Source organism: Rhipicephalus microplus, chromosome 4, assembly GCF_043290135.1.
Source record: "Rhipicephalus microplus isolate Deutch F79 chromosome 4, USDA_Rmic, whole genome shotgun sequence".
NCBI lineage: Eukaryota > Metazoa > Arthropoda > Arachnida > Ixodida > Ixodidae > Rhipicephalus > Rhipicephalus microplus.
Window position 1 is genome coordinate 55,767,266 of NC_134703.1, and position 19,345 is coordinate 55,786,610.

The window sequence follows — 19,345 nt, forward strand, 5'->3', positions numbered from 1 at the left end:
AGTACTCGTAAATGGCGAGCGGTGATGTTTACGAGCGGGCGTCCACGTAATAGAAGCACCACCGCCGCAGCGAGAGAACAAACGCGTGAATTACAAGCACGCATAATGCGCACAGCAGTGGCGTCAAGAGAGGAAGAAGATATACCTTCACGCACGCATGTTTTGCAAGCTCGCTCCTTTCGGGCACGTATACGTTATGTATGTATATGTATGCATGTAAGTATGTATGCATGTATGTATGTATGTATGTATGTATGTATGTATGTATGTATGTATGTATGTATGTATGTATGTATGTATGTATGTATGTATGTATGTATGTGGGGCACGAGTGCTTGCTATTTTTCTTATCGGAGCAAGCAGAAGGAGCATCCGGAGAAGCAGCTGCGGTCTTGGGAATGCAATGGGATATAGGAAATGATTACTTCAAGTTTTCATCCAAGTCTGTGGCCCAGTATTTAGTGGCTGGCCAGCTCGACACGAAACGTACCCTACTGAAGGTTGCTTCTCGAATTTATGACCCGCTTGGCATTCTATTGCCATTCACTATCACTGCGAAGCTTTTGTTTCAACGTCTTTGGGTTTTAGGCCATTCCTGGGATAAAGAATTGCCCGCGGAGATCAAGACGCAGTGGGCAGCCTGGTAGGCAGATGTAATACAGCTCGGCCACATAAAGATTCCGCGTTGCGTGAGAGACGGACTGCATGGAGCACTTAAAGAGGCTGAACTGCATATATTCGTCGACGCCAGCCTGAAGGCTTATGAAGCATGTGCCTATTTGAGAGCATTTGATGAAGGTGGAAACTCCGCTACCTCTCTCATAGTAGCGAAGTCAAGAGTGGCACCTATTAAGACATTAACGCTTCCGAAGCTCGAGCTTATGGCCGCGGTAGTGGGAGCCCGATTGCTAAAATACATTTGCTCCTCGTGGGATTTCAAGCATTTCCATTGCGTCATGTGGACGGACTCCATGGTCACACTGAGCTGGATCCGCGGAAACCATAGCAAGTGGAGTCAGTTTGTAACGCACAGAGTGACTGAAATAACGCAAGTTACGGAAACAGCGTTATGGCGCTACTGCCCTGGCGAAGACAACCCGGTGGATGTACTGACTAGAGGTATACCGATAAGGACTCTACGTGCATGTCGCTATTGGTGGTATAGACCTGAATGGTTGTCCCAGCAAAAATCGGGCTGGCCTTCAGAACCTAACCAGTACAAACCGATAAACGAAGAGGCAGAGATTGGGACGCAACATGTATTTCTTAAAGTGTCGTCCAAAAACTTACACCCGGTGATAGATACAAGGAAGCATAAAGACCTGCAGAAGCTCCTGCGCGTTACTACCTGGGTTTTTCGCTTTGTAAATCGATGCTGTGGACTTCAAACTTTGCTCAGCGAAACAATTTTAGCACGGGAGCTAAGCAAGTCTGAAATGTTTTGGGTCCGATATGTTCAGCTGGAAGTATTCGCGAAGGACGTCGAACAACTGCAGCTTGCACACACTCTCCCCAAACAGTGTATCCTTGTTGAGTGAAAGCTCAAGACGGGAAGTTTTTCAGAAAACCAGTGCAGAGATTGTACAGACTGGAATTGAGCGACGCTACTGGGGGGCGGGAGTATGTTGGAAAAGAAAAGGAATAAACGTGTGGAGGCTAGTACTGCAAGAGAAGAAGAAGAAGTTGAAAACGAGAAACGGCGTTCGGTCTGGTTTCTTCGCCGATCGGTAGTTTTCCTTTACACTATCTATATCTATCTATCTATCTATCTATATCTATATCTATCTATCAATCTATCTATATCTATATCTATCTATCTATATCTATCTATCTATATCTATATCTATCTATCTATCTATCTATCTATCTATCTATCTATCTATCTATCTATCCTACAATTCCCAATCAAGTCACAAATTAGCGTGACTCCCCACCCTTACATTTGTGCCGGTGGCACTGAGGCGCACAGCGCATTCGACAACGCAACCGACGACGGGGCATATAGAACCCGCGACCACTCAGGATTGTAACGGGTAAACCCCTTCCCCACGCGGAGGCGCACACGGGTCTCGAGCATTATTGCCGTAAACGACATGGCAGCGGTGAGCAAACGCGAATGTAGTTGAATGTGTACGCAAGAAACAACCAGACAGAAACGTGACGCCCAATATGTAGATGTATAGGAGGAATGAAGCGAAGAAAATGGCCGGTCCTTGCGCGTCCTTATTCGCGCAATCGCTTTCCGATTTTACGCCGCTAGACGTGACTTACAACTATTGAGCTCGACACAAAGTTATACTCTTGCTCGCGGATTGGCTATAGAGCAGGGATCTCGCGTGGGCCATAAATCTTGGCAGCAGCGTATGGCGGACAGAGGCAGACGGACACACTGCGGTTACAGCGCGGGAGCTCTCAAGCTCGCCGCATTAGGACTAATTGAAAAAAAAAAGAGCGCGACGTAGAGTCTTTATTTGTTAAATATAACGCAGCACAGCAACGCACGCACTTTCAAGAAGCAGCGCAGAACCTTTATTATAATGTGAAAGGCTTTATCATTAACAAGTCAGCTCCTTCAGCAAACACCACCGCAACGCGATCGTCAGTCTATTTCAAACTTCTTTCTCTGCCAGTTCATTTAGAACAGAAACTTGACAAATGGCGCGTGCGACAAATACCACTCAGCTGGGAGTAGATGTATAACATCGCGAGCAATATGAGCTGGAACACTAAAACTGCCTGACGATAGTTATAGCGCGAGAACAAAACGACGACACAGAGGCAAGAAGGACACGAAGGTCCTTCTTGTCTCTGTGTCGTCGTTTTGTTCTCGCGCTATAACTATCGTCATGCCATGCCAACTAGCCCAAGCTGCCACACTACTAAAGCTGCCTTTCAAACGTCTCAGCGGCTGAACGCAGTTTTGGCAAGCGCAAAGGCGTTGATGTCACTATATACTCTCAGGTCGATGGGTAACCCTAATCAAGTGAATGCGACGTATTCATACCAGTAAGTTACATACAACCGTTCCATGAACAACGACTCGGTGTTCCAGCTAACATTGCTCACGATATGTACGTTAGCATACTACCATGGTTGAAATGACTGCGCGAACGCGTGCGTATGCATATTTAGGTGCACGTTTATGAGACCCCAGGTGGTCGAAATTTCCGCAACTATCCACTGAACTGCACACCTATATAGCCACTTCGTGCTTCTGGTTCGTAAAATCCCAACAGCTATTCCCGAAACGACGAAGTGAATGCCAACATTTAATCAAGCCTGAGCGTCAACGAAGTCTTTAGACTATACGTAAGGGACCCTCGAGCGAAATATCGCGCCGCTGTGCTACGTCATCGACTGTCTGCCGTCTCGCTGCTGAATAACCCGACCTTCCAGCGATCGGAGTCTGCGGCCCTTGCCGTCAGCATTTGTCAAGTGTGCTTGAAAAGGCGTTTCGTCGGAGACGTATACAGCAAAGTCGTAAACAGCCGGGTGAGAGAGCAAAAAGGGGAGGAGAGAGAGATCGTCTAGACGGCGAAGAATGCGTGTCGCAATCAGTGACGCGGAAAAGCAAAACGAGAAAAAAGTTAGCGCTCCAGATGCGCGCCACGACGCTCCCAGACGCAGACTGCGAAGAAGTGTCGCGCGCAACAGAATGCGTGCATCGTCTAGACACGCTAGTATATACCTACAAACACTTTCCGATCCGCAAATTGATCGAACGTACGTACACTTTCGATCGACAGTTTATCGAACGTACAAGTGAGCCGGAGAATGCGGAACGAACCAAGTACTACGTCGCCCACCACCTTCTAGCGCCGCTAACGACAATTAATCGACAAGGGATTCGACTTCTGCATTATTACTGTATTTTTCTGTAGTGCAGAATATAGAAGCGTCATCCGGTGCTAAAAGCTGTCGTCACCACCTTTCCTCGACCCATACAAGCCGTTGTACGTCACAGTGCGATAATTAAGAGGAAACTTTGATTTGTGGGGTTTAACGTCCCAAAACCACCATATGATTATGAGAGACGCCGTAGTGGAGGGCTCCGGAAATTTCGACCACCTGGGGTTCTTTAACATGCACCCAAATCTGAGTACACGGGCCTACAACATTTCCGCCTCCATCGGAAATGCAGACGCCACAGCCGGGATTTGGTCCCGCGACCTGCGGGTCAGCAGCCGAGTACCTTAGCCACTAGACCACCGTGGCGGGGCATTAAGAGGAAACTTTTTAGCACGAAACAAACATAAATACGACACTAACAAACATATACAGGACAGCATACGCAACATTAAGCAACAGAAAAGACAGGATTTTTTACATATAGCAAAGGAAATTTATTTATTTAGTTATTTATTGTACCCTCACGGCCCGAAGGCATTACAGAGGGGAGTGCACTAGGGGATATATAAGAATACAGAAAGAAACATCAAAGCATAAACGAAAAAAAAACTACAAAGTGGATAGTAAAAACTCACATCAAGACAAATAAAGAGAAGTAGCTGCAGCGGGAGTACAAAATAACAAATCTGATAAAGAAAAAACTACACAAACAGTAACAAACAAATGTATTCACAAAATAGCAATCGTTTTGCGGAACAAATTATTATCAGTTATGTCAGCGATGTTGAGGGGAAGGCCATTCCAACCACACAGGTTCCGGGTATGATTGAGTCATGAAAACATTTAGTATGACATGATGGAATTCCAACTTTATTGCGGTGATCAATGCGAGCTGATATATATGAGGGTTTTGTGAGTAACTTGTTTTTCAGGTAGTTATCATAGTAAATTTTGTGAAAAAGACATAATGAAGCTACAGACCTGCGATGAGAGAGAGAGAAGGGAGGGATAAACTTCATTTCATAGCGGTTACACTATACTTGTTCGGTGATAGTTAGACGATGATTTTTACGTGCACCGTTATATGTGAATGTGTATTTATGCGCACTGTTTATGGGTTAACGAAGTTCGTCTTCGATTCATTGCGAAATAAATTAGTAGCGTGAACTTGAGTGTTTAAAATTTTATGCAATATCGTGTTTAATGGATTACAACTTGCATTCGATACCTAAATCCCCCATAAATTATTATAATTTGTAGCCGAGTATAGTTTTTTTTTTTTTGCGTTATGCTTCACTAAAAGGGTTGTTGCTGGAGAAACTGCGTCGAGGGATGATCGAGCGGCTCGCCGCGCATAACGCTGCGAGCTGCCTATATGAGCACGCGTTTCTCTGATACCACAACACGTGCCGAGATGGAAAGACGGAGGTTTCCGTTACCGTCAACTTATCGGGCTTCACGTATAACACGGTGTTACGTGTCGTTGGATTAAAATTCGTAGAGCGGTTTCGCGTGTCGCCGTATACGATGCACACAGCAACAAGGACGCCCTCGCGTTTTCTTCAGACGGACCAGCTCGTGTGGCCGCATGTGACTTCCTCAACGATTGGCGCGGTGTAGTGTGCGAGACATTCAAAAACACCATATTTTCACACTTAATCTTAATAAAACCATTCCCCTCCATCCGATTTTTTTTTTTCAAAAAGGAGGGAGGGAGAGGGCACGCCCCCTTTGCTACCTGCTCGTCATTAAGGTCAAAGCAAGGCGAGCACTATTTCCCTTTCAACACTATACTGTGGCGAATCTATGTCGTGTTCACCCCATTCTCCCGCACACGGTCATCCGGGGCATATGCACTTCGATCGAAACGAACGCTCAGAGTGCATTATATTTCACAGACGTTGGGACCTGTTTACCTTATTACAACCTTGAATTTTCGCTCGCGCGTTACGCTTCCCACTAATTTGGCGATAGTTGGTGGTTTTGGGACGTTAAACCCCACAAATCAATCAATCAATTTGGCGATAGAACGAAAGTGACGATGCAGTATCTTCGTGGGTGTGCGCGTTTGAGAAAGAGTGAGTGAGCGAGTGTCAGAGAATGTTAAGGGGACTATAGGCCACGAGAGTACGGTCGAAAGGACGTAGATGATAAACGTTCGGTTGATTAAATTGAAGAAAGTTGTAAGCACTAATTACCATTTACTTGCCCCCAAACTGTTAGGCAGTGTGCTGGTGGTAAAGAGACCGGCAACAGATCTTTTTTTCTTTTTCGACCCAAATTTTTCCGGCGCGACAGAAAGCTTTCCCTTCGTAGAAGTCGTAGCTGCAGGAGAATCACAAAAACACGTAGTCGTATTATAAGCAGTAGTTTTCGATCCGAGATGCCCTGAACAAGGATAGGCCCTTTCATGCAGCAATGCTAGCAGCCTTTCTGGCGACTTGTGCTTGTTGTCGTTGTTCTGCTTTCGCAGGATTTCCTGTAACTATGCTTGACCACGTTTATTACAAGCTTTAGAACTGTATTTGAAAATAATAAGCCGTTACAATGAGACGATGTGGCTTTATATACAGCTTCTCTGTATTTGTATCGCGTTGCGCGCGCCTGCGCCCAAGGTTATGGCGCCTTTGTCGTGGATGGCTTGTTCCGTCGTTACCCTCTCGACATACGAGGCAAACCAAGCCACCGAAAACGTCGCAGCGCATATGCGCGGCCGTGCCGACTATATAGCAGTACTCGCCATTTCTGAGATAAATTGTACATAGAAAATCCACGTCACTCTAAAACCTTAGCGACCCGAAAACTGCGTGCACAGTTTCACAAGCACGCGGAAAAGGTGCTCAAGACGCGCTGACGCCCATGGGATGATTACGTCATGCGAAGGCAGTGCCACTTTATTGCGTACTACTAACGCATACCTATATGTACATTTTTATGAAGTGATATCATTTACCATAAAGAAGCAAACAATATTTCAATACTAACAGGAAAACTGTAGGCCACGTACACTATAGTTTGCGGTCACATGACAGGGCACATCGGATAATTGAAGTTTCTGCCACCAGGTGGCGCCACAGACTACTTCCGCGATTTTTCATTTCAAAAAGCATAAAAGTATAACTACACTTTGCCCGAGAAAAATTGGGTTCGTTTGAGTCACTATGAGGGACAGTCTTTCCACCATGTCCTCTGCAGTTGTCGGTAGTGCAGTACATTCGCGTACTATATTTGTGCTAAGGTGTAGTCTAAGGTGCTGGATGCAGGACGCTATGCAATGCGCAAGTGCGACACACAACGACGAACGCAGGCGAAGAGCAGCTATACACGACATCGGGCGCTGCCATCGCGATGCGGGGGCACGCGAGAGAAGAAGACCGTTTTCCCCGGAACTTCGCTCTTCTTCCCCCGCGTTCGGCCGCCTTTCCTCGCTTCTGGGAAAACAGTGACGCAAGGAAGGGCAGGAATTCCAGAGGCGGGGGACTCCTTTGGCGGGGGAGGGGGACTTCGTTGCTGCTTCTGCTGCCGGGCGTAAATATCAGGGCGCCTAGACGTCGCCCGTGACACCCAGTTCTCTCCATCCCAGCAACGAAAGATCCAAGGGCGCGCGCGTGCGCCCCAGCACGACCGCTCACTCGACCCTTACCAAGAGCGAGAGAGAGAGAGAGAGAGAGATAGCCCATATACCACGTGGTAATATCATCGATCGGAGAAGCACAATCTCTATGGAACGTACGCAACCACTATATGACCGTTTCTCCGATCGACTTTACGCTCACGCACGTTCTGGAAGGAGCACTGAAGAGAGCCTCTAAAACAGGTTACGACATTGATTCCCGGAAGACGAAAATAAGGCTGGAGTGCTATAATAGAGTACGACTGTTGTCGGGTATCTGTGCCAGGGCAAGTAGCTTAACGGCGACTCCGTCAGCGTTATGAAAAGGCGCGCCGGTTTGCACTAAGAAAATTCTTGATATTAGCGTTGCACGAAACGCGACAAGCATCTAAAAAAAAAAGAGAGAGAGAGAGAGACTTCCGTAAATGCGTTTCGGAAACGCCTCATCGTGCCACCACCACCTTGAGCGATCGAAACGCGGCAGGCGCGAAAAGCGGCGAAAATACCCACGTGACCTTTCGTATTTACACTGGACACGCATTCGTGCTCGCGTGACGTAAACTGCGTGACGTAAACGCGTGACGTAAACTCTGCTACATGCAGTCAAAATAGTGGAAGTGGGCGAATGGCTCACGGCAGCAAACGAGAACAAACGGGAGAGAGAACGCGATTGTGTAATCACGGATGACTCTGGCGATTCTACCCGTGATGCTTGCGACGCGTAGCTTGCTTATCAACGCTTCGATAGCCGCTGTAGGAAATGATAAAGCACGAGTTAAACTATAATCCCTTCGCGATTGCTTTGATATCATTTCATCCGGGTTTTATTCGGGACTTGATTCATAGATATGTGGGGTTTGACGTCCGAAAACCACCATATGATTACGAGAGACGCCGTAGTGGAAAGCCCCGGAAATTTCGACCACCTGGGGTTCTCTAACGTGCACCCAAATCTGACCACACGGGCCTACAACATTTCCGCCGAACTCTACAGATTTTCCCGAACTCTACAGTGTTCAGTTTACGCAATGCACCATCAAGCTTGTTCCAAACTATCAGCCGCCGCAGCCGGGATTCGATCTCGCGACCTGCGGGTCAGCAACCGAGTACCTTAGCCACTAAACAACCACGGCGGGGCTCTTATTCAGGACTTGCGTTGTCACCAAAGAAGCAAAGCTGGCCTGTATAGTAAAGTCCCGAAAGAGCATCGCTAGCTATCCATTAAAAATCCGTACGACTACGCAACCGTACCTAGGAGAGTCAGCACAAGCAAATGTGCATGCCCCATGTTTCACAAGGCACGGACACTACAACACACCTTAAAGAACGTATATAGCTTCGACCAGCAACAGTTGCCCACCCTGACAAGAACTTTCACTACATCTATACGAAAGGTCTTATTGTCCAGACAGTCCCAGCATGGAAGACCGGCTGCTGCTGGCGACCAGGGGGCAAAATCGCCACATTGATTCGCGTGAAAATCAGGGGGCAAAATCGCCACATTGATTCGCGTGAAAATTCTGAAGAACTTGTGAACTTCTACGACTTGTATCAGTGATCAAGCATGCTTTAATGACAATACGCCTCAAGAGGCCACGGAGCAGCGCGTCCCAATGCTGCCATTGGTTCCATTGCAAGAATCCAAAAGTGAAAAAAAGATGAACTTTATGGAACCAAGGGATTCGGACACGTACGTTCGAGGGTCCCCGCCCGACCACCCTGCGCCGTTCATGCAGCTCTGTGATCCGAAGAGCGCTATAGGTTGGGCTAGTTGACCGACGTTCATTCCGTAATGCATGAGTTGACAGCAGTGGTGCCAATTTAGCGGATTTCCCGCTAAATCTGGCGGATTTTATTTTATTTCGACGGGAAAAAAATCAGTCTAGCGGCTAGCGGATTTTCTGACGGGCCATTTTTGTACATAGCGGATTTCTGTCGGATACCTCACGCAGTGGACCAATTCAAAATCGCTCTGCAAGAAACCATTCCCGTGTTCTCTAAAAATGCGGAAATTGTTTAACTTCAGAGGCTCCTGTTCACTTGCTCCGCCTATCTCAGACAAACAAATCCGTGAGTTTTCAAAGCGGCGCTCGCTTTCTAAGTAATAGACAACGGACGAGCTGCGATGCACCAATCTGTGGACTCTGCGCGCTCCTGCTGCTTGCCGTGCAAACAGTGAGTCCGCTATCGTGCAGGGAGCGGGCTCGCTGTTTGCACCGCAAGCGGCAGGGGGCGCATATAGTCCCGGTGGGAAGCGACGCGGTTGGCGAAGTAGCCACCCAGTTGTTTTTTTGCGTTCGAAGTCAGACAGCGACTTCCCGACAACATCACAGTTCTCCAGAAAACACTTTTATCGGTCGAAAACGCTTTGTGCGTCGTGAAGGAGCCATTGATTCCTCTGCTGGAAGCAATGGCAGTGCCCCCTGAAACGATCGAAAAAATTCAAAACCAGTGGGGCAAAATCACCCTCCTAGAGTGGAAGCAAATATCGTCCACGCAGTCGTTCTGGTGTGAAGTTCACTCCTATAAGGACGCCTGCGGCGAAAACCCGTTCGCCGAGCTGGCCGGATTTGCCATGTCGATGCTCGTGCTGCCGTATTCAAATGCCGAAGTAGAAGGACATTTAGTCAGCTCAACATAGTAAAATCCAAGCTGAGGAACAAGCTGAAGCCTGAAACAACAAATGCCATCCTCGTCGTAAGAGCGGGGCTGAAGCGACACCAAAAAAGTTGTTTTGATTACGAACTTCCCGCGGCAGTTGTTAGTGCAATCGGGACATCTGCAATGTATGTGCAACCAAGTCACCTGTCTGGTCCCTCAACAAGTACCAGCGGTCCTGTGGAGATGGTGTCAGATGACAACAGCGGCGACGAAGACCTCGATGTGTTTTTCGTTGACCTGTGAGTTTTTTTTTATCAGTGTGAACATTTATAACTTTTAGCCTCATCTGTGATGAGGTTCACCAATGACGACGACCGCAGCACTGAAGCCTCAAGTGTTCTATTTAGACTCCTTGAACGACTATTTGCGGCAATATGTTATTTCAGCTCTCGAAGTTTTGGGGAGCTTTTGAGAATGATAAAGGTATTTATTATACGAAATTGCAGTGTTTTTTGAATAAAATAGGCCCTAGCGGGAAATTTAGCGGATATGTTTTAGAATCTAGCGGAATCTGGCGGATTTCTCCTTTCTTTTTAGCGGATGTCTGACGTTCAGCGATGGCAACACTGGTTGACAGCGCTAATGTATGGACAACAGCGGAAGTGCTGCTCTTTACTTGTTGTTGTACTTGCATTAGCGCAGTTAAACCAGTACGGAGTGAAGTTCCATGATCATTCTGCAGCGCCGGTCATTCATTTTTCACTTCTTGAGTACGCTGTTTGCGGCCACCAGGCGTCCGCCAGGAGCATGCGCCGAGTTCACTGGATAATGTTCTTCAATCCTTCGACTTGAGCATTCCTGTATTTCTATCTCCGTACAGTTATATCTCGATCGTCTCGGGGAGCCAGCACGAACCAACCTGGTTCTACTAACGATGGCACGAACTAGGAGCTCTGCGAACAAGTCGACGACAACGAGAATCCGGGCACGCGTTCCGGTACCCTCCTCCCGCATCAGCGCGCGTTCGCCTCCTCCTCCTCCCGAGGCTTTATCGACAAATCTCTCTCGCTCTTCCTCGGATGAGCAAGAGTGCGGGGCTGTCCGTGCCCGCCTTCCATTAACCGGCAGGTTCCAGCAGCGATGCGGCTGCCCTCCCAGCGCACAGAGGGGAGCGCGGAAAATTCCTCCACGCGCGAGTCGATTCTCTCTCGGCTAGCCGAGGGAATGCCGCCGGCCTACCCCCACCACCCGTTCGCAAATGCCTCCGCGACGCGGGGCCACCGGCCCCACTGATCTTGAATCGAGCACGTTCGACACATGTACGAGTTTCGATGCCGGAGTAGGCTTCCCGCGCAGGAAATCTTGAACATTACCGAAAATAATTAGAAGAATTCGACATGTGTACGCTATCACTAAACAGCCCGTATATTGAATACCGTGTTTATAGAACAGCCAAGGTAAGACTAGATGGTTCTACATTGTTGAAAATTTGCAACGCGCAACTTACAAGACAAAAAGAAATGAAAGAGAAACAAGAAAAGGCACAAGTGGACCGGACAGGTTTGCCCTGTCCAGGACAAGAGTACCCTGTCTCTCGTGTTTCTTGCTGCGTCGTTATTTGTGTGTGTGTGTGTGTGTGTGTGTGTGTGTGTGTGTGTGTGTGTGTGTGTGTGTGTGTGTGTGTGTGTGTGTGTGTGTGTGTGTGTGTGTGTGTCCTAAGCAGAACGCTGCAATAAACGTATTTACCTTTCAGGCCACTCCGCTTCTCAAAAGAAGCGCCGTTTTTCAGCTAAAGACTCGGCTAAATCTATCGCGTTCATCTTGTTTTAGACCTGGTTTTCGAAGGCAATGTCTTCTAGACGTCCTCCACCTACACCGGGCAACGAGACACGGCGACAACCGATTTCTGACGATATGAGCCTACCCCGAAAACGGTGCTGTCGGCCATCTCACTTCAACTACCGTATTTACACGGATTACTATAACCAGCACTCACTTGTTAGTTAACGCCGGCTGAATAGTGTTACACGATTGCTAATGGCGGCCCGCGTCGACCAATGTCAATGATGCATAGTTTAATTCTTTTATAGTCTTCAGTCGACCCCAGTTAATATTCCTCAATCAAGCCTTCTAACCAGGACGTTATTTAACTTAACTCACCAGAAACAGCTCGTCACTTTCGTCTGTAATGCTACCGCTCGTGCCCGCTACGCAGAGCGACCCTCTTAATTGCCCAGTACTGTACGAAACGACATCATCTCGGCGACACACCGACGACGGCGGCAAGGCGTCTTCCGAAGACGATAGTTATAGCGAGAGAACAAAACGGCGACAAAGAGACAGGACACGAAGGACACGAGCGCTCGTGTCCTTCCTGTCTCTTTGTCGTCATGTCATACCAACTATAGCCCAAGCTGTCACACTTTCAAGTCTTCTGAAGCGCGCGCATCTTTGCCGAGCGAACCCTCCCCCCCCCCCTTTGTATCCCCATTCATTTGTTTTACACCTTCTTACGTTCGCGCACAGTGGCGGAAGCCGGGCCGAGCCACGGTCAACCTCTCTCTCCTCCTCTCTGCGTAGAGAGTATAACACATCCCCAGCCATCGGAAGAACCTTATGGAGAGGGGAGGGGGGACGAAGCGTGTGAGTGAGTCGGAGTGGTGAAAAGGTTGAGATAGAGACATACACAAATTCTTATCGCAAAAAAAAAGAGGGGGGGGATAGTGGGAGAAGGACAGCACGAGCACGAAAGGAAAACGCTACGCTGGATGAAGAAAACGATGACTTCGAAATTGAAACACACGACACCCATTCCCCTTCCCCGCTGTCTTCGCGAACCATCAAGAGAAATGAAGAGAGAGAGAGGGCGCGAACGGAACGGAAAGGAAGGGAGCAGAAAGAAGAAGAAGAAAAAACACTGCGAACGACGCTGTGCTGATCCAGGGAAACAGGGTCGCCCAAACTCGGGCTGCACGATGATGGCGTAGCGCGAAGAACGCGTACGGCCTTTACTGCACAGTCCTCAGCAGACACTTGCTCTCCTCCCACCTCCCTCCCTGCTCGACGAGACCGAGGAGGAGAAGGAAGTCCGAGTCACCATGGTTTCTGCGATATGACCGGATGAAGAACACGCACACGGCGCTGATCCGCCGCGTACGTGTGTGTACGCAGCTACACGGCGCTCGGGTCTTTCGCCCCCGGAAATTGCGCGCCAAGTCTGAGTGGAGTGGTGGATATATGTCGCGCGCTGTACGCGTCCAAGCTCAGAGTGTTTTACACCGCGATGTATGTGCGTGGGCGCACACACGCACAGCCACACCCCTCGCGTCGTTCACCTTAAGCTTCTTCATTTTTTATCTCACTATCTCTATTTTGGGTATACTATCGGGGAAAACAGTGGAGGGCACACTCTGTTCACTCGGGGATGATATTGAAGCTCATATGAGCACGTGCGCCATTGCGGAGCCAAGATAAGCAGGTCAGACAAAGAAATCAAGGACTAAACCCGAATCCTGAGACCTTTGTCAGGCGATCATGTAGCTCTAAAAGGTCAGGTGTTGAAGTGAAATGCGACGCTTCAAAAAAAAAAAAAAAACACGAAAGAAACAAAAGAAAAAGAGCTTAACGTTACACTAGAGGACCTGCACCACAAAATAGCGCACTCCTCCAGTCATATTTATTCGCTCGCACGAGCAGCCATATCGAGTACAAAATAAGGCAAGCTCACAACCAAGTGGTCGACAAGGGACATGTATGTTTAGTTTGAACGGCTGTGGAGCCACCGACATAAACCACTGTCTTGCTATGAGCAACGATCTGCAATATATATGGTATTCCGGATTTCAAAAACTCGACCCGCTTGCTTTTTTAATTAAGGCTTGCGGTTTCACCAGTCACACAGGCGAATAACCTTCTCGTGAGAAGCGGGTTTATATAGTGGATATATACAATGGACTGTAGTATAGTTCAAGATAAATCTTGATGCGCCGCACTTCATGCCTGCCCGACTGCACTCATCTGACCCTATAAATATACATTAAGTCTTGAAGCCACTTTTGAGGCTTCGCCGCGTAGATTTGTGCATAGGCTGCCGTTGGGTGTTGCGTGTAGCAAAGCATATATGCTTTCCGCATTGGGATTGGCGACACCGCAGCCTGTGACCACTGTCGCAACTAATAAACAAATTGACATATCTTTTGCAACACACGTTATTGCACACGCTGTGCCCTGTATAGTGCACAGCGATTATGTCTTCGCAACGCACTGAACAAGTTAGATGACCGAGCTTTGCCGGATGAAACAATTTTACACCATCACAAGGGTCTAACGTCACGGAAGAAGGCCCATGCAAGCGCTACTGCGGTTTTCGTGATCGATCGGTATTTGATAACGACTGCAGCCAGAACACCCTTGTCGTATTGTTATTATAAGTTTTGTTTTTAAATCTTGTGTGTCAGTTTTCCCCCTCACCTTTTCTCTTTTTCTCTATCTACACCACCTGCTGGGTAGCAAACATCGGGGTAACCTCCCGGCCTTCCACATCTTTATTTCGTTGCGCCGCACGTGGTTAAGCATCGTACTAACGCAAGGTAAAACGGCACTGCGTACGATTTTCGCGGGTATTTCAGGAGACTAACAGGATGCACAGGCTTTCTTTCACGCTCTCGACGCCGATGTCACACGGTGCACAGATGATAGTGGGATCAAATTTCAAAACAACGATTGGCTCCCTTTCTGCACCTTGCACAAAGGATCAAGAAATTCGATCCGCAAGTGACTCGATCGCGATCAGAATTGGCTCTGTGACAAGTCTCGGCAACCTGCATGACAGAATACCATCGGTGGAAAACAGTGATACACCAGCCTATCAACAGAGTCGCATCCAAAAGCCGTTTTTGGAAAGCACGGTATAAATATAGATTTAATCTATGTTTGTGAACAGCGGTATAGGTGCCGTCGGCGTACTGAAACGATCGTATCGTTGCTTGTATCGACGTCGCGGCGCGTATATAGGCTCCGCCCAGCCCAAAGCTCGCCACCAGCCTATATGATCACGTGAGTGGCACTTGTCACATCATCGCAGAAGGCCGTAGCGAGCATTGGGCTGGGCGGAGCCTGCACGTCGCTACAAGCACCTCAGTGTGTCGACGGCACCCACTGATGTTACAAGCATGAAATAGTTTTATGAGCGCCTGTGAATCGGCGCAGAGTGAGTGAGATTGACCTTATTGAAAATCGACGAAGACTTTCCTCTACGAGTGTGTTCACAAAGTCTGCCCTCTTTATCATTGTTGGGCTCACGTACATTTCCCTGTTTATTTTTTTTTCTGATTTTGTCTTGCCATGATGTCGGGTAGCCTTTCGCGCATGTCTTTAATTAATCTGGCTGTCATTCCCCTCATTCTGCATTAGAAGCGAAGCTCCTTATGGCGTGGGTCTGTCCATCGCTTGTATGTATGTATTGTAGAGAAGCTTCAAAACACTGAAATTGGTCGAACTCTCAGGTGCCTTCTAGTGGGTCTACCCAAAAAGGATGCCGCTCGCGCTGAGAGCCCGTGCTTGGCCGTTACTGTCGCCATTGTGTATGCTCGCTGTGTGCCGGCTAATAATCGCCATAACCGTATGTATGTATGTATGTATGTATGTATGTATGTATGTATGTATGTATGTATGTATGTATGTATGTATGTATGTATGTATGTATGTATGTATGTATGTATGTATGTATGTATGTATGTATGTATGCATGTATGTATGTTGGCACACACCCGCTATAGAGCGGGTATGTGCCACCGGGGTTGCGAGATGGGAGATGGTAGGAAATGTTCACTAGATGGACGCACGGACGGATGGACAGACAGACTAGTAGACGGACGGCCGAATGTATGGATGCGCGGACATACGGACGGATGGACGCACCAACGAATGGACAGACTCACGCACGAATTCACGGACAAACTGAAGCAAGAACGAAAGGACGGACGGAAGCTTCACCCCACTCATCATCATTCACTCCGTGGATATGCTGCGATTGTTTTTCTTCTCTTGTCAACATCTCTTCCAACGTTAGTATGCGAGATTGAGATTGGCACGATGCTTTCGCTTGATTCTGCGCGAACTTATGCCTTCACTGCCCGAGTTCGCGCTGCGAATTCAGCGCCATTAGCGCGATCTGATTAGTTCCGCCTGTTAGCCTCACTGTCGTTGATAGGAGCCGATAGTGCCCTGGGCACGGATAGCTACACCACGTTCCTTCTTCCTGAGCACTTTTATCAAGCAAACTCGGCTGCTCATCCACAGCCGTACGATAAAAACGTAATGGAGTTAACCAAAGCTTCTTCGAATTATGCGGAAGCTAAAGTCTGTTACGAATGCTGCCCATACATACACTCGCTAACCAAACGCGTCCGTGGAGGGTGAGGCAGCGCAACCATAGCTCATCCGGCATCATTGAAATCAACGAAAAAAAAAAAAAACACAGACGTTCAAGGCAATACCACACTGCAAGCCTCATCACGTAACATGACGACTGCAGAGGAGCAGCGAGCTTGGCGCCATAAGTTATTTTCCTCACGTTGTCAAATAAATGAGCGTAGGGGTATCGGGCAAGTCCGCGCGGTAACACGCCCAGACACAACACAACGCACGCACGTCCCCTATTGAATCTACGCCGCCTCAAGAGAGAGGTGTATGTACACAGTCCGAGGCGCCGTTCAGTGCGGAATCCATATTAGCGCGGAACGTGTGGAGCATATATACTGGCGCTATTGGCGCGCAAGGAAGGACGCGGCCGATTTGCCATGCATGTCGCCCTGACCTCCGCGGGGCTCTTTGCATACCGATCACAGAAGCCCGCGAACGAGGGAAGCGGGGACAGTGGCTGCGAGTCGAAAGCAGCGCCCGTCAGACAGAATCCTAGAAGGAAAAAAAAAAGGCTGAAAAAAAAAAAAAAGAAGCAAGCGAGACCAACAAGACGAGCGCCGTACTCGTTAGAATTGAACCAGCGAATGACTTTCTCCGCTTCGCCACGCAACACGCTATAACCAAGCGCGATAAGATCATCTTGCTGCGAAAACACGAAAGCTGACATACAAGGGTCCCATTACACTCTGCCGAGATTCTAGTTCGCACTGCCGCGCCTGAGATTCCTCTAAAAGCGGGGTCACTCACGCTGTATGCACGCGTGCACCACGAGCTGTGGTTTTCCTTCGCAGCGTTTACCTGTGTTTGGCCGACAGCCCTCGCTCAGTATATCCGGAATAGCGACTGGCCGAAATGTCTTCCTCTTACGAGCGATTCCAAAGCTAAGAGCCAAAACACAAAGTTGAGCTACAGTTGATAAGGGTTCATTAATTATCGAAAGTATCATTATCACGATACGACGGTAAAAGGTTGTGAATACGGCACCCACCGCAGGGGTCGAGTGGTTATTACTGTAGGCGACAGCTGACCTTAAACTTCGCGGAATCGAAGCTTGGCCGCGACGGCCGAATTTCCGCGGTGGAGGAGAAACGGCATACGACCATGTGTTCGCGATGAACGAACGCCAGATTGTCGAAATTTCCGGGGCCCTCTACAACGGCGTCCCTCATCATCACATCGTTGTCTCATGACGTAAAAACTCCTTATATTACCGTGTCATGCCACACGTTACAACGCTACAAATTACAGTAAAAGAGTCAACGAAAAATTCGCCGCCCAGAAATATTTTTTTTCAACGTGATTAAGAAAATTTCGTTCCAAAAGTGAGGCCAAAATATGCAAAAATGGCGAATTGATTATGTCGCACTAACGTCCACGCGCTCAAATTTCAAAAATCAAAAATGATACTTTGGCCTTCATTTCCTCTTCCAATAATTGTGATACGATAGCGAAATTAATGACACTATAGTGTCCTGGAACAATAATTTATCTTTCTAAGCTGACCTCAGGTTTGACTTTAAATTGAATTTACCGCTGCAGCGCGTAATGCGGCGACGGACCTCGCATGCGTGGACGTGCATATACCGAAAGCTGGCGCGACTGCACTGTCGCCCTGCACAGGCATCGATAAATCATACGTTCTCTGGCAAGAAGTCGAGGCCAATAGAATGAGCGGGTGCCGATAACGTTCACGCGGTGCCCCGTATTTTCCGCAGTCCTTCGTCTACGGGTTTCCGCGGTTTCGAAACCGGACGAGTCCGATTCTCACCATCTGATACATAATAACTTTTCCATGGAAATGCCGTAACGGATTTGCCAACATATACGAGTGGGGATTTCGAAATGATCGAAGATTATCATTGTTGTAACGGATCACTCTGCACTACAGTGGCTGAAGAATATTAAGAATCCTCGAGGTCATTTCTTCCAGTGGTCGGTGAAACCTTGATAAAGACCGGTCTACTAGTCGAAACCGTTGGAAATATATATATATATATATATATATATATATATATATATATATATATATATATATATATATATATATATATATATATATATATATATATATAGATGGCGCTGACTGTCACTCCTACTTCTAAATTCACGTATAGACCCCAAAAAGTGGATGGAGGGACGGCCGCTGTGATAGCTCAGTGGTTAGAGCATCGAACGCGTTATTCGAAGGTCGTGGGTTCGATTCCTGCTCACAGCTGGTAATTTTTTCATTCACTTTTCTTTCTTCTTATTTACATTCCATTTGTTCTAATAACTTCCCCTGTACATTCCTTGGCATTACTGGCTGTTATATCTCATTAATATTGTGTTAAAACACGGAAATACGAGCCCTTAGGTATACACTTCTCTCCCTTATTTTATATATATATATATATATATATCGGCTTCTGGGCTTCTGTAAAACGCTTCCCTTGCGTACGCAATAATAAAGTATGCATACTGTCCTCACGATAATATCCGAACACTCCATTACGATGATGATAATAGTCGTTTTGAAGTTCCAGCGAGATTAGCTTTCAGAGGGAGCACGGCGTAGCGTCCTGGTGGCTACTAGAAAAGCAATCGTATAAAAATCAGCCCCCCCCCCCTCCCCCCTCCTGACCAAGCTCGCTAACCTTTAGATGAGGAGACGGCAGATGGCCGGCGGTATACCTGGCGAATCGTATACCCAGCACCTGTCGTATCGGAGGTGCACGCTCTATACAGCCTTACCATGCACGCTGCGGTTTGCCTAACAGTGCCATGAACGGAGAAACACCAACGGGCCAGGAAGAGCCCTCCCACGGACAAACCGCGAAATCGCACGCGTGCAAGTCACGAATAAAATGCGCAAAGGCACTA

General features: G+C 47.8%; 1 protein-coding gene across 1 annotated transcript in view; it reads right to left on the minus strand.

The window, feature by feature from the left end:
• LOC119171983 (protogenin B) overlaps nt 1–19,345 on the minus strand; it is a 251,125-nt gene that overhangs the window by 165,034 nt on the left and 66,746 nt on the right. The gene's annotated exons all lie outside the window — the stretch shown is intronic.